At 43.5% G+C, this 14,825-nt stretch overlaps 1 protein-coding gene across 1 annotated transcript in view; it reads right to left on the bottom strand.

The window, feature by feature from the left end:
- The window catches only part of GMDS (GDP-mannose 4,6-dehydratase), a 601,282-nt gene that overhangs the window by 463,827 nt on the left and 122,630 nt on the right, over positions 1-14,825 (bottom strand). The window lies entirely within an intron of this gene.

The following is a 14,825-nucleotide window of genomic DNA, read 5'->3' as shown; positions in this document are numbered from 1 at the left end:
AATACATAATGCTTTACAAAGCACAAGTTTTGAAATGAGCCCCTGAGTACCAAATTAAAACTGAATTTGAAATAAAAGTAAGATTTTTCAATGGCTGATCAAGATTTTATGAAGGAAACAATAGTGAAATATTAGTCCCTTTTCATTTTTCTCCAATCTCCTTCTGACTTTCTTCTTTTTTATGGGAAACTGGAGGAAGTCATTGACAGAGATTTCTTTTTCCTTAAGTATATATCAAGTTTCTTTTATTTCCTCTATTGTCTTGTCAGTGATACAGATTACTGCAAAGAAAGGGAGGGGTTCTTGCATTTCCAATGTCTTTACAGTCAGGATTATGGTAAGGGTGAAGAAAGAAGGGGTTTGATGGAGAATGTCTAGACTGACTGTTCTGTTTCTCTGTGTGTGTTATTGTTGCCTTGTATTTGCTGCAATAAGAGTGTGTTAATATGTTTGTGCTCTTTATGACAATCATACATTTCCATAAGGCACACTGTATCTAAACTACTAATTTTTTGATCTAAACAATAAAAAAATATTATCATAAATATGATTTATGAAAACCAAGGCAGCTGAAACTCAAAGATTCTTTTAAATAAAAGTATTAATTTGATATTGTTTAGTTGAAGTGATGCTAACAATAAGCATGGATTGCTGCCTGGGATTCACGGGAAGTTTTAGCAAAGTTATTACAGTTGTAAGGGTGAATTATTATAAAGATTGTGTGCTAAATAAAAAGACAATAAACTAAGTTAATATTTGGCTGTGCAAAGGATTCTTTTTGTTATATACAGTAGATGTACACTCAAAGGCAAGTTTTTTCCTTGCAGTTGATGAACACTGTAGTAAACAGAGCCAATTTTTATACTCAACTGAAGCCAGAATCCAGTTATTAAATCCACAGGACTGGTTTGGTGATAGACAGTTGACATCATCTGAAGTGCAAATTAGCTCAATCCAAAAAATGGCCTGGATTAAATATCTCCTTGAACAAGTGTCTTTCAGCTTGAGAACAGCTTCCCAGTAAAATGTTCCCTTCATTTTGCTATCAGATGATGGGAGTTTGTTCTTATCTTTCTGAAGGATCCTGGATCAAACAAGGAGGCAGATCCTCAGCTGGTGTTAATGGTCTACTGACTGCAAGGTTGAAGCTATGGCCATCTGAACAAGATGGGGATTTATCAGTCACTTATTCAAGAAGACAGGGTGGAGGGGGAGTATTATTTGTGAAAGTGATCCAACTCAGCCTCCTCTTGGGAAACTGCCTCCTTCTGCAAATTAATCATCAGAAGTGCTCTTTATGAAATGGAAAGACATGAGGGCACATCACATCTAACAGGTATGAACTCAAGACAGGCTTCACAGAACATTTAGGAGGATACAACCCTACATTTAATGAAGATAAATTGAAAAAAAGGAGGAAAAACAAAAAGAGGTCCATAATCCATATACGGAGAGGCTTGACATGTGTAATTAAAATATTATTTTAAACAAATTTAGTTAAATGGATGCAAACTCCCTGCAGGGATACTTATCTTGCATTAGCCCTGACTGATGAGGAAGCAGTTTAAGCTAATATTAAAGTATATCCCTCAAACCAGAATGAGCAAGTGTCCAACAAAAGAGACATCACCACTTTAAATATATTATTTTTAAAACTTGGCTAAACTTAAATCACTGCATTTTACAAGACCCATCTCTATTCTCCTCTTCCTATTGTAACACCACCTAATTCCCTCTTTGTAGCAAACCTATAACATACTGCCAGGAGTCTTGGTACCTGGAGCCCTCATTTCTCAGTCACAAGCTGTCAATTTAACATCAGAAACCAGTTATCACCATTTTGAATTCTGAACAACTTTTAACAAAAACCAAGATCGCTTTGCTCAATAATATGGAAAAGTCCTTATGTTCTTCTGAGCACCTGCAAATACCACGAACCCTTTTATTGGGTGAGGACAGACGTAACAACTGAAATTTTCCAAGAAAAATGCACTTGGAAACGCTTCAAAAAGGAAACATTTCAGTTAGTGGGTACACGTATATCCCTGTGCTCTTCCGGCTGGAACACTGCTGTAGGCTTTTCTATTGGCACTCAAACTGGATGCTAAGGTAGGTTTCAGCAAATTGAGGCTCCACTCTCAGTTCCCTCTTCACCCTCCCCCTCATAGAGACAGGTGGGAAAGCGGAAAGGAAAGCACGGCAGAGCAAAGCAGGCTCAGGGGTGATCTGGTAGCCACCTATAAGTTTATCAGGGGTGTTCACCAGGAACTGGGGGAACATCTGTTCACCAGAGCGCCCCATGGGATGACAAGATCGAATGGTCGCAAACTCCGCCGTGACCAATTCGGGCTGGACATAAGGAAGAACTTTGCTGTCTGAGCCCCCAAGGTTTGGAATAGACTGCCGCTGGAGGTGGCTCAAGCACTCACAAGACACATTTGGATGTTTATCTTGCTGGGATCCTATGATCCCTGCTGACTTCCTGCCCCTGGGGCAGGGGGCTGGACTTGATGATCCTTCCAGCCCAAATGTCTATGAAATCTATGAAAGCAGAGCTTTTAAAGTATGCAGCTTGGCTGAGGGGTGGAAGGGCTAAGTCCAGTTCCTCTCTCATGCACTCTTGGACAGAGGCTACCCAAAACGAAATGTTCCAAAGTAAAAATTTCATGTAAATAGTCCTCTTGGGCACTTGTACACGTGATATGGGTTTAATCCCCTAAATTCAGGGCCGGATTATGACATGCAGGGCCCTAAACTAGAGGTTCCCAACCTTTCTATGCCGCAACCTAAGGGGCACCCCAATGGCAGAGGAAAGGACTGGAGCCCCCCTGCAGCTCAGGGCCCACCAGCAGCTTGCCCCCCAGCCACAGCAGAGGCAGGCAGGCTCCACAAAAAAAAGATCAGGCCCCTCATTGCTTCCTACTGCCCCCACAGTCAGCGCTTGCCTGTGCAAACTGCTGCCAGCCTAAGCAGCCCTGGGCCTTCCCTCTATGATGGCAGTGCCTCCCTGGGCAGGGTGCTAACTGCACAGGTGCTGTCCCAGCTTGCAGAAAGCACCCACCAGATGCAACTCCTCCCTCAGCTTGTGTAGGAAGCTGGAAGCCCACCAGGCACTGTGTGGGCTGGGGAAATAGTTGGATCCGGCAGGTGCTGCCTGCAAGCTGAGGCAGCACCTGAACAGCTAGCACTCAGCTCAGGCAGAGTCACCACCGTGGAGGAAAGGACTGCCCCCCCCCCAAATCACAGGTCACTTGGCCCAGTGGCAGCTTAAGCAGACAGGCTCCACCAGAAAAGAAAAAAAAAGAAAAAGCAGTAGTGTGGGGCCTGATCTTTATTTCCCTGACCCCCAGAGCCTGCTTGCCTCTCTTGTGGCCAAGGGGCAAGCTGCTGGTGGGCCCTGAACTATGGGAGACCCCAATTCTTCCCTCCCCCCGCAGTGCTCCCCGGGTAGGTGGCTAGTGGATGGCTAGTGCCTGAGCTGGGGCAGCACCTGCCCACTAACAGCCCACCCGGGTGGCCCTGGGGGTGCCGCCACCATGGAAGAAAGGACCGCCCTCCCCCCCACAGCTCAGGGGCTACTTGTCCTGCTGACAGCTCACCCCCCCCTCCCCCCCCCGCAAGCAGGAGATTAGGGTAGACTCCACAGGAAAAACAAACAAAATAAAACAAAAATTGGGCCCTTACTGTTTCTGCCTTCAGCCTGCCTCTGCCATGGCAGAAAGGGAGGCAGCTGTCAAAAGGCTGCAATGTTACAAATAGTTACACTGCAAACTAAGCTACATGCAGATGTGGATTAGTCTGCAATGCAACAAACTCATTTAAATAATTAAAACCCCCTGCATATGTACAACGTGCTGCAATTAAACTGAAAAAAATGGCCAATTTTCTTCACATATACAAGCACCCAATGTAGAGTATTTCAGCTATTTTTAAAATGTTTTAAAGGCTTGTACCCATGTCCAATTGGCCCTTTGAAATGCTCACAACATCTGAAATGTTTTAACTATTATGTGCGTCTCTACCTAAAACCACTACTGAGGTGTTTCTTTTTGATGAGTACGACTAACTACTTTGATGTTGGGGAAGATATGCTACCTGGAACAGCAAAGGGCAACACGCAGTCCTCTAAAAGGGAGAAGACCAAGAAATAAGTCCATGTTTTTCAATTTGAGTTTCCCAGTTTGATGCATACTCTAAAAGCTGTCTTTAGCTGAGGCTAGTGTCACTGTTAGGGAAGGCTATAGGTGGGGGCAAGAGGCATGAGTAGGGCAGAGGACTGTTGTGGGGGCAATGAGGGGAACCAGCAGGTTTGGGATGGCTTTGGGGGTGAGTAAGGGACACCAGCAGGGCTGCAGGAGGCAGTGGGGGCAAGTGAGGGGCACCAGCAGGGCTGGGGGCTGCAGGAGGCTTTTAATTTTAGTAACAGATTTTGAGGGTTATCAGAAAATTTGCGATTTTTTTGTCAGAGAATTTGTGATTTTTTTTATCAGAGAAAACCAGGATCCCTGATAATCACGTCCCTTTACCTGCTGGCAACAATCCTACCAATTCAGCCCGGTATGCATTAGCTTTCTTGGCAACAAGGGCACACTGCTGACTCATATTTAGCTTATTGTCTACTGTAACCCTCAGGTCCTTTTCTGCAGAGCTGCTGCCCAGCCAGCCAGACCCCAGCCTGTAGTGTGCATGGGATTGTTCTGTCCTAAGTGCAGGACTTTGCACTTGTCCTTGTTGAACCTCATGAGATTCCTTTTGGCCCAGTCCTCCAATTTGTCTAGGTCACTCTGAATCCTAGCCTACTACCCCCCCCCACAGCTTGGTGTCTTGTGCAAACTTGCTGAGGGTACACTCTGAGGAGTTGTTGATGAAGACATTGAACAAAACTATACCCAGGACCAACCCTTCATGCACTCCACCTGATACTGGCTGCCAACTAGACATTGAGCCATTGACTACTACCCTCTGAGTCTGATGCTCCACCCAGTTTTCAATCTACTTTACAGTCCATTCTTCTAGCCCATACTTCCTTATCTTGCCTGAGAGAATGTTATGGGAGACTATCAAAAGTCTTGCTAAAATCAAGGTATACCACATTCACTGGTCTCCCCACATCCACAGAGCCAGTCATCTCAAAATAGAAAAGAATCAGGTTGGTCAGGCATGACTTTCCCTTAGTAAAGCCATGCTGACTGTTCCTAATCACTTACTTCTCCACGTGCTTAGAAATAGATTCCTTGAGGATCTGCTCTATGAGTTTTCCAGGGACTGAGGTGAGGCTGGCCGGCCTATAGTTCCCTGGATCCTGTTTTTCCCCTTTCTTAAATATGGGCACTATGCTTGCCCTTTTCTGGTCATCCAGGATCTCTTCTGATTGCCATGAGTTTTCAAAGATTGTGGCCAGTGGCTCTGCAATCTCATCAGCCAACTCTTTCAACATCCTTTAGGTGCATCCCACCCAGCCCCAAGGACACATCCAACTTTTCTAAATAGTCCCTCACCTGTTCTTTTGCCACTGTCGGCTGCTCAACTCCTCCCCAAACTATGCTGCCAGGTGCAGCAGTCTGGGAGCTGACCTTACCTATGAAGACTGAGGTAAAAAAAAGGCATTGAGCACTTCAGCCTTTTCTGCATCCTGTCACAAGGTTGCCTCCACAACTCAGTAAGGGACCCACACTTCCCCTGATCCCCCTATTGCTGCCAACATACTTATAGAAACCCTTCTTGTTACCTTTTATGTCCCTTACTAGCTGCAACTCCAACTGCGCTTTGGCCTTCCTGACTTCATTCCTGCGTGCCCGAACACTGCTCTTATACTCCTCCCTAGATGTCTGTCCAAGTTTACACTTATAAGCTTCCTTTTTGTGACCTAGTTTACCGAAGTGTTCCCCGCTGAGCCACTTTCCATATATACAATCTGATTACTAAGGGGCCGTCTTATAATTAGGGTCATTTTCTGTTCAATTAAATACAGTAGTAGAGTTGCCAACTTGTCTGACTAGATCAGGGGTAGGCAATTATTTGGGCCCAAAGGCCACACATGGAGTTCTGATGAGCTATTGTGAGTCGAGTCAGCACCCTACCCCCAAAACAACTCACCAAAACTCCCTACGGGGCTTTGGCAGGCAGGGACCAGATTTTGAGAGTGGGACTAGCACAAACTGCTCCCTGCACACCCTGCCTAATAGTGGTGGGGAGAAGTGTACAGGTGTGTGTGTGTGTGGTGGGATGTGCCTGTGCATGTGGGGGAGGGACAGCTGCCAGAGAGCTAGGCCCCAGGAGCCATTTGGGGGTGGGAGAAGGGAGGAATGGGGAGGCAGGGGGCACATGCAGCAGAGCTCACCTGGTCTATGGCTGCCCCACAGTGCTGTGAGTGAAGCTATGCTCTACCTGGGGCAGCCCACACCATTCTCCCACCCGTGCCTGTCAATCCAGCCCTAGGCCTGGTGCTGACCAGCACACAGCTTCTGGTGGGCCTATTCCCAGTGTATTAAGCTGGTCAGGTGCTGCTCTGCTCCCCTCACCTCCAGAGGGAGGCACCTGGCTGAATCTTCCCATGCCCAGAGCAGCATAGTAGGGGCAGGAACAAGGGGAGGAGCTGCAGCCGGAGGGGAGGGGAGCACAGCAGCACCCTGTCGGCTGCAGCCACACTAGGAACAGCCCCACTAGAAGCTGTGCACTAGCCAGGGCCTGAGTCTGGGACAGTGGGTCTGTTCTGTTGTCTTCACTTCTGCCCCTGCTGCACCACTCTGGGTGAGGGGGGGAGCTTCAGCTGGGCAGCTCCTGCCACAGCATGCAGGGATCTAGCTCCAACTCCCAGCCACCTTCCACCCACCCACAGGTGGCTGCTCATTATGCCAAGTGGGCAGAGTGGGTAGAAGGCAGCTAAGAGCTGAAGCCAGAGCCCCACACACTGAAGCCCAGAGCAGCATAGCAAGGGCAGGAGCCACCATTGGAAGTGAGGGGAGCAGAACAGCTTTGCTGGCCTGGGCCCCAGTCAGTGTACACAGCTTTTGATGGGGCTGTTCCTGGAGTAGCTGCAGCCAGCTGGGTGCTGCATTGCTCCCCTCGCCTCCAGCCATGGCTCCTGCTCCCACTATGCTGCTCTGGGTGGATTCAGGGAGCAGCTTCAACTGGGCAGCTCCTGATGGATGCAAAGGGAGCAGAACAGCCACATACTGCTTGGGGCCTGGGCCAGCAGGCCTGGGTAGAAGCGCAGTATGGGCTGCCCCAGTGGGAATGGGTGGGCTCAGCCCCATGTGGAGCACCACAGGAACTACGGACCAGATCCAGTCAGTTGGTGGGCCAGACATGGCCCGCGGGATGTATTTTGCCCACCCCTACCCTAGACAACTTGGTGACTTACCACTTGCACACTGCACTCCTGGGGAAATAAGAATTCCAACTTCTGTTTCTTTAGCATGGGTCATCCCTGCCCCCCATTTTCTTACTAACTGCAATTAGGAATTCAGAGCAGAATGGTAAATGCATCTGAATCATCAAAATCCTATAGTGCCATGTGAAGAAGTATTAGGAACAGACCTTTATATGGACAGCAGACGTTTACATGGACAGAGGGATGGGTTCTTCTTTCTTCCAACTTTCTCAATGGAGGTTTCAAACAGGAGTACAAAGGATATCATATCTGGTCCTGCAAAAAGTCAAGAGGGGCTAAGACTGCTTTTGAAGGACCATTTTCTTTCTCCTTTTTGTCATGACCCAATGATTGTGTATGTGCTTTGGCACTGCAGAATTATTTCCCGCCACATGGAACTTTCTTTGCACGGTGCAATTCTCAGCTGCAGAGAGAAAACCTCAGTGCAAAGGAGTTCCCGCCACTCGCATGTAAATTTGTTCCCCATTATTGGCTGTTTCTAAATTATTCCCACGTGGCGGCTAGCGATTGGCTTGCTAGCCGTATAAGAGGCTTGAGTAGTTTCCGCCCAAGTCGGAGATCTCCAGGGAGGACCTCATTTAAGAGGACTCCGCATCCATCTCGTGGAGAACTCTGGGCCACGTGGTAGAGCCTAGCAAACTCTGCGCGTGTCTCGGAGCCGACCGGTGGTTTGATCACCCATCAAGAGTCTCTCCCCGTCACCGGATGATCCTTGACGTACCCCTGCCCTGCGTGCTCATTGAGAGTCACAGCTCGGACTCTCGTATCGGTTCAGAGAGCTCTCATCATGTTTGTTTTGAGGAGCCTAGCAAACTCCGCTCGTGTGTCTTCGGTGGAGCCTAGCAAACTCCACTTGTGTTTGTCTGTAACTGTATCTCAAGCAAGTTTTCCTGCCTGCACCGCGACCATCTACGGTGTAAGTAAAATAATCTTTAATCAACCTCCACGTGTCAGTGCCTAATTCTAGTCCGCCGTGCCGACTTCCCCGGCCCACGTGCCCGGGCTGCTGGACACAGCCCCTCGGCCCCGACACTTTTATGCTGGAAGTGAGGGAGGGGAAAGGGTGGCTCTGGCACAGGAGGCAGCAGAGGTGCTTAGGTGTGGAATTCTCCAGTAGTCGGTCATCTCTACTTCGCAGTCTTCAGTACAAAATGGATCTGCAGAACCAGTGAATTTAGTCCTTACTACTTCTTTTGCAATGAAAGCTTAGATTGTGAAGCACAAAATGGCTACTCAGGTAAGGTAAGTATATGCAATACAACAAAATAGACAGGTTGCCAGTTCCAGTTCAGCAGGTAGGGTTTTTCACACACTGCTTATGTTCTTTAGGTCTGTTTCTCTTCTTTCAATGTTTATGCACACTAAGTATACCAGATATTAAAAGAATAATTCTTTTATTGCTCATCTTTTGTTCTCTACTGATTATCAGATTATTTTCAGAGAACTTTAAGAAGGTTTTGTAAACACTGTAAAGTACTTCCATTTTGGTCAAGATACAATTTTAGGCAAGACCAACATAATACATGGTGTCTATTAGATCAAGACAAGCCTACATTTTGTTCCACTGAACGCTTTATTTGCAATTTTGCCAATAGCTTAAGGGCTGCCCTCTTGTAGTACAATGGCTACCGGAAAGAAATTAGAAAGTTCCCAAAAATAATCTGAAAGGGAGAGAAGCCATTTGCCAAAATACCTGCACTAGCCTTTAACAGTGTTTATACTTTCCAAATAGATCACCAAAAACATGTGTACGTTACATTTTAATGAAATAAAAGAACCAATTTTGAAGAGTTTCCAAGGAGCTTGTTCGTATGCCAAGAATAATGTACATCCATCCTTGCCATGTCTGTCTGCCTATTCTGAAGTCCATATGCTGTTTGCAATAACATGTTGATTTTTCTCAGGTAAATGTTTTATATAGCATAAATTTCCACAGCATCTCTAAACTGAGTCTCAAATAAATTAAAAAAAGATATACTGTACTATAGGTTCTGGCATTCCCAATGGACAGAAGCAGCTGAGTGAATACGTGATTTTATCCAAGTTTTTACAGCAAGTTAGTAGCCGAGGGAGGAATTAAAACACAGATCTTCTAACCCTTAGAATATGTTCTTTCAACTGATCAGAATACTGTACCCTCACCTAACATTTTGCTCCTTTTTCTTTCAGTTTTCAATTTTGTTATACGTTTCTATTGATGTAATTCAATTGTAGCTGCATTAATATCACAATGTAATGTCAGTGTAGGAATCATTGCAGAATTTTGTTTAAGATTGAATTATCAGGCATACTGAGAGCAGAGAAAGGAGGAAATTACAACATATTTATTATGTAATTTAGCCATAATACACTGCCATAATAAATATTTTAAAATTCCAGGATTTTATAAAGAAGTGCTTTATGTATAGTATCAGCATTCATCCCCTTAGGGTGTAAAATGTGGACTGCTTCTCCATAGGGAGCTTTATCTTATTTCATTTTCATACTGCAGTCCACCTCTGTGCCGCCAACTAAATTGTTTCCTGGTTTACTGTACAGAAGATCAAGAAAACATTTAGCGGCTATGGCTTGCTTTTAATGTGCACTGATGAAACAACACAAAGCCCCCAAATCAGAAGTCTGATCATGGCAACTCAGTCAATCAATCAAATGCTGTCCAAACCACAGGAATAACTCTGTATCCTTGATGCTTAAAAGTTATTTCACACATCAGAAATGTGCAGTTGAACAAAGTATATTTCCTTGCTACTTTCTCTAAAAGGTGATGCGGCCACCTTAAAAAAACCCAAACAAACCAACCAGAAAATGCAATTATAAAACAACAACAATCGGGCTGGCTTCTCTGGGGCAGGTGTAACATACAAAAAAACTTTAGGAGACAAATTTTACCCTGACCAGATTTCAGATTACTGCCCCTCCCTAAACTACAGTAAACACACCCTGCGCTCCAAATCCAAAAAATCCCCCCCAAAACATTTGGTTTTTCATCTTTCTCACCTCCATTTTTTAACCAAGGTCCAAATTGTCTCCATTTCACTCAGATTAATTCACTGGTTCTACTTGCACCAGGTGATCAGGATTTGCCCCCTACACCTCCCCAGGCTGCAACAGCAAAGGATTGTGATTCAAAACATAATAGTTGAGTCACCTAATTTACAGATGGTTATGGTTAGTATTGTATGTATCTAAATTAAAACTTCCCTTGCAGACTTCAGAATAAATCCATAAATAATGCATCTCAAAGTAGTTTTATAAAACTTTTTGTAATCGATACACAGAGTTACCCCTTAGTCTTGGTTTCACTGTATCAGTGTTGAGGGGTTTTAACACTGAACAAATGAACAGAATCAAACAGTTGGTAGTCAGTGATTATAGTCCCTAAAATAATTCAGTGGGCATCAGTTTCTTCTACTATAGCTGCTTCAGTATTTTGGCTGCACTAGAGTAATTCAAAACTATTAACAGCTTGGTAGGATTTTCCTTTCAATTAAAAAGATCAGTGTCCCTTTGCTAGATTTCAGCAAGATCAAGTTAGAATATATTTGTTCCTAACATGTTATTTTTAAAACACAGTGGGTGCATCTATACATGCAATTAATGCAACTGAATATGCTCCAACTCAATTTGAGCTGGAGTAAACTAATCCCAACATCACCATCTACATGTGCATTTAAGCTCAGTAATCTACTATGCTGCTGGATACCACTTGTATCTGATGGGACTATCCAGCAGTACAGTAAATTAGTCTACTGTGCCTTAACTGCTGCACATGTATAGATGGTGACACCTTGCTGTGCAGAAAATTAGTCTGCTGCTAAGTCAAGCGTCTCATGTAGACACATCCAGTTATAATCAAGCAAGGCTTGTAGGAATTTCATTCACTTTCTAGACTTTTGAGTTGTCCTAAACACTCTGATGCCAAAACCTGATTTTGATCGGATCAACTTTTAAAGTAATTCCCTGCATGTCAACAGACCTCAGTAGGATAGGTAGCTCTATGGAAATTCTTTCCCTATTATTTACAAAGCCTGTAGCAGTGACATTTATACAGCCACAACAAGTTACCAAACTTTCAGACAGTACTGGAAAGCTTATATGAAAGCATTTATAAATAGCTAAATGCTATATAATAAAGAGTTACTGGTTAACAAGAGTACTTTACTTTACAGCACGTTAGTCAGGATACTATTTTGAAGTGGGACAGAAATGCCACTTGGCTCTATGCTAGATGTATTTAGGTCTGTGACTGCTCTGTATTCAGTGCTAACATTATCCTATTCAGTATACAAATAGATTTGTCAACTTGATGTCAATTTTTTACCCTAAAAAGAAACCAATGCATCTCAACTCTCACTAAGCAAATTATTGCTACCTATGTACTATATAGTACAATAGTAAACAGGTCTATTTTCCATTGGAGACACATATATCAATTTTTTTGAAATTCCTTTATTCCTTCCTCTGAAGCACCTGGCACTGACCACTGGGGTACAGAATACAGAAAAAATGCACTCCTGATCTGACCCAAGATGTGAAGTCCCATGTGTCTATGAAACTTCAATGAGAAACATAGGTCTCCCCTAGAGAGGAAATAAGCCTATAAGTTTTAGTGATAACAAGAAGTAAAATAAATACGTCTCCCTTAGCCTGGGGAACAGCTGCATCCTGACTGGATAGTGCTAACAAGAAAGCTTATGACTGATCATAGCTCTAAAGTCATTATCACTTTGTGAAGTCCAAATTTTTCACACAAAAGCCAAAGTATGAGTTTTTTCTAGGCAGTTTTAAAAAACAGAGAGATAAATATCGGAGTTCCTAGAACACAAAAAGTATACTAGCATCATGGATCTAGTACCACTATAATACTTTATTAGTATTATTATTGGAGCTCATTTGGCTTTACACAAATCACTGGCATTCTGTGAGCTGAATTTAAGACTGGTAATAACTCTCAGCATAAATACTTTAAATATGCACTCGGATATCTTTGTCTAGAGTTCTCCTATTTTTCAGTAACAGTCTCATTTGCAGTAAGAAAAAAAATGTACCACTAGGTCACCTACAGTCAACAAAAGTGCAGTTTTACAGATTTTAGCAAAAGTTTAAATGATGCTGGGGATGGTAGTCAGGTGTAATGCCATCTCAAAGCCTGCTCAGAATAAACCTGAAAAAATTTGGTTAAAAAAAGAGATATTTGAACCCTGCTTACAATACAAGGGCATAAACACCTGGCATCCAGGAAAATAGCTGGCAGACTGATCACAAGGAGTAACAGGAATGAAGGCACAGACACAACAGTGGAAAAATACAAAGGAGGCAAGCTATGTCCCGTTTCAGTTGCTGAAGGCTGGCCAGTTCCTAACTTGATGTGGGGGAAGGAGGCAAGGGAGGTCCTAAAAAAATCAATTTGTACCAGGGCTGTATTTTCACATGGAAATAAGCCATCATGATGAGACCTTGGGTATTCTGTGTAAGTGCCTTTAGTTGTACAGCAAGGTAACATGTATGGTTAAGCAACATGAAATTCAGGAGCAAGTTGCAAGTCATGTACCAAAGTTTACTGGTTAAAAAAAATCACTTAGAGATTGTAAAATTTTATTCCATTAGTACTAATCATCAATATAAGGGTAAGATACATAAGCAGATACTATCTTGAGAGGCAGAAAGAGCCTAAGCAACTATCCAGAACTCCACTTCTGCAGCACTCGTATTCTGCATGTTGGTACTTTCACCAACAGAGTAACATGACAACATATACAAAGTATAGATAGATATACTATACACAATATAACACCTAATATGTGTATGGAGAAATACTATACACTACATAAACACCTAATGTGTGTACGTGAGGAGCGAAGCATATATATGTATACTGTATATATATAAATATATGCACACAAACCTATACAACATACACATATACCTGTACATTTACACATGCACATACATGTACTGATGGCCTGCATTCACCACAGCATATGGTTATCTCCCAGTTATTTAAAATTGAAATGGCACCAATGCCTCCCTCTTTCGCAATGGACACCTGTCCACACACACAGACCTATGGTGCAGCCTGCCCTTTCTGTAAGAAAGAGGTGGAAGAGACTCCCTTCCATGCCTTCCTGAACTGCCTCCAGTTGTGGCTACTATTTGCTACCTAAGCAACCTCTCTGGTGCTCTGGACTTGGACTTCACTAAGACTATATACTTCTTCCCTATCCTGTCCCAAGCAGCTGAAGGGAGTGTGATCTGCCTGGCCAATTTTCTGCTGGGCCAGGCCAAAATGATGACCATGACAAGCTCCAGAAAGCAACTCGCAGAGGCCACCTCTGGCTTCTGACAATGCCTCCATATCCTCCACTTCTTGGTCTGTATATCTCAGTTAAGTTTGGACACTTCACCTTGCAACAGAATTTGGACCACTGTGGGTTGTGTTGGACCATCAAGGGGCACTCTGATGAAAGACAGACAGCTAGTCCAAAGTGTGTAACCCCATGAGGGGAGGGCAGAGAGGGTGTCAATCTCTGGTGTGGTTTATTACAAGTGTTTCATGCTTGGCTCCTGGCATCGGAGTGGGGTGGAGAGTGGGGGGTGCACACACTTCCGCACTTTCACCTTTCTGTTTTTAGTATTTTTACAATAAGCATTTAAAAACTCTCTCTCATGTACACAGTCACACTGGAGTAATTCACAGGATCTTGCATGTTTGTGTGCAAGAGAGATTTTATACAAGGAAATGAGTTTTGCACTTATTACTGAAAATGGCATGGCCTATGTCTCTTCCAGGAATAAAAAATCAGAACCTACAGAACTTTTATAGCAGCTTGATGCATCTCACCACTTATAAATCACATCACTACTCATCAACAGCTTCATGATCCCAAACAACACTGCTGTTATGGAAGGGAGTAGTGATCTGAGAAATAGTTGGGGCAAGTCCTACAGATGCTATGTTAAAACATCAAGATAATAAAAGGTAACTGAGGTGACGTACATGTAATTTGTGTGCTAATCCCATGTATCACTGGATTTTTTATCAGCTAAAGCTTTTGCAAAAGTTACAAACATGATTCATAAGAAAATCCAGAAATTTCAATTAGGAAATCATAATGTTAAAAAAATTCTGACCTGTTTTATTATCTGTATATTTTGTATTTTTTACATGTTGTTATAGCTAGTTGTATCCACTATCCACTGACCCACAGATAAAGTTTGGCCTGTATTTCAAGAGCTACCTGAAGATTAAGAGGTGGGAATAGACGTTTCTAGTAAAAAATCCTTTAAATCAGTTGCAAAGTATAACATTTTTACATATTCCCCATGCTTAAAAAAAAGAGAGGTGGGGGCTTTCACTCCAAAAGTGGCAGGAAGAAAAAAAGGATGAAATAAACAAATATATTCAGTCTGACTTTTGTACTTTTCTTCACAA

Source organism: Alligator mississippiensis, chromosome 3 (assembly GCF_030867095.1).
Source record: "Alligator mississippiensis isolate rAllMis1 chromosome 3, rAllMis1, whole genome shotgun sequence".
Lineage (NCBI taxonomy): Eukaryota > Metazoa > Chordata > Crocodylia > Alligatoridae > Alligator > Alligator mississippiensis.
This window is presented reverse-complemented; position numbering and strand designations above follow the sequence as displayed.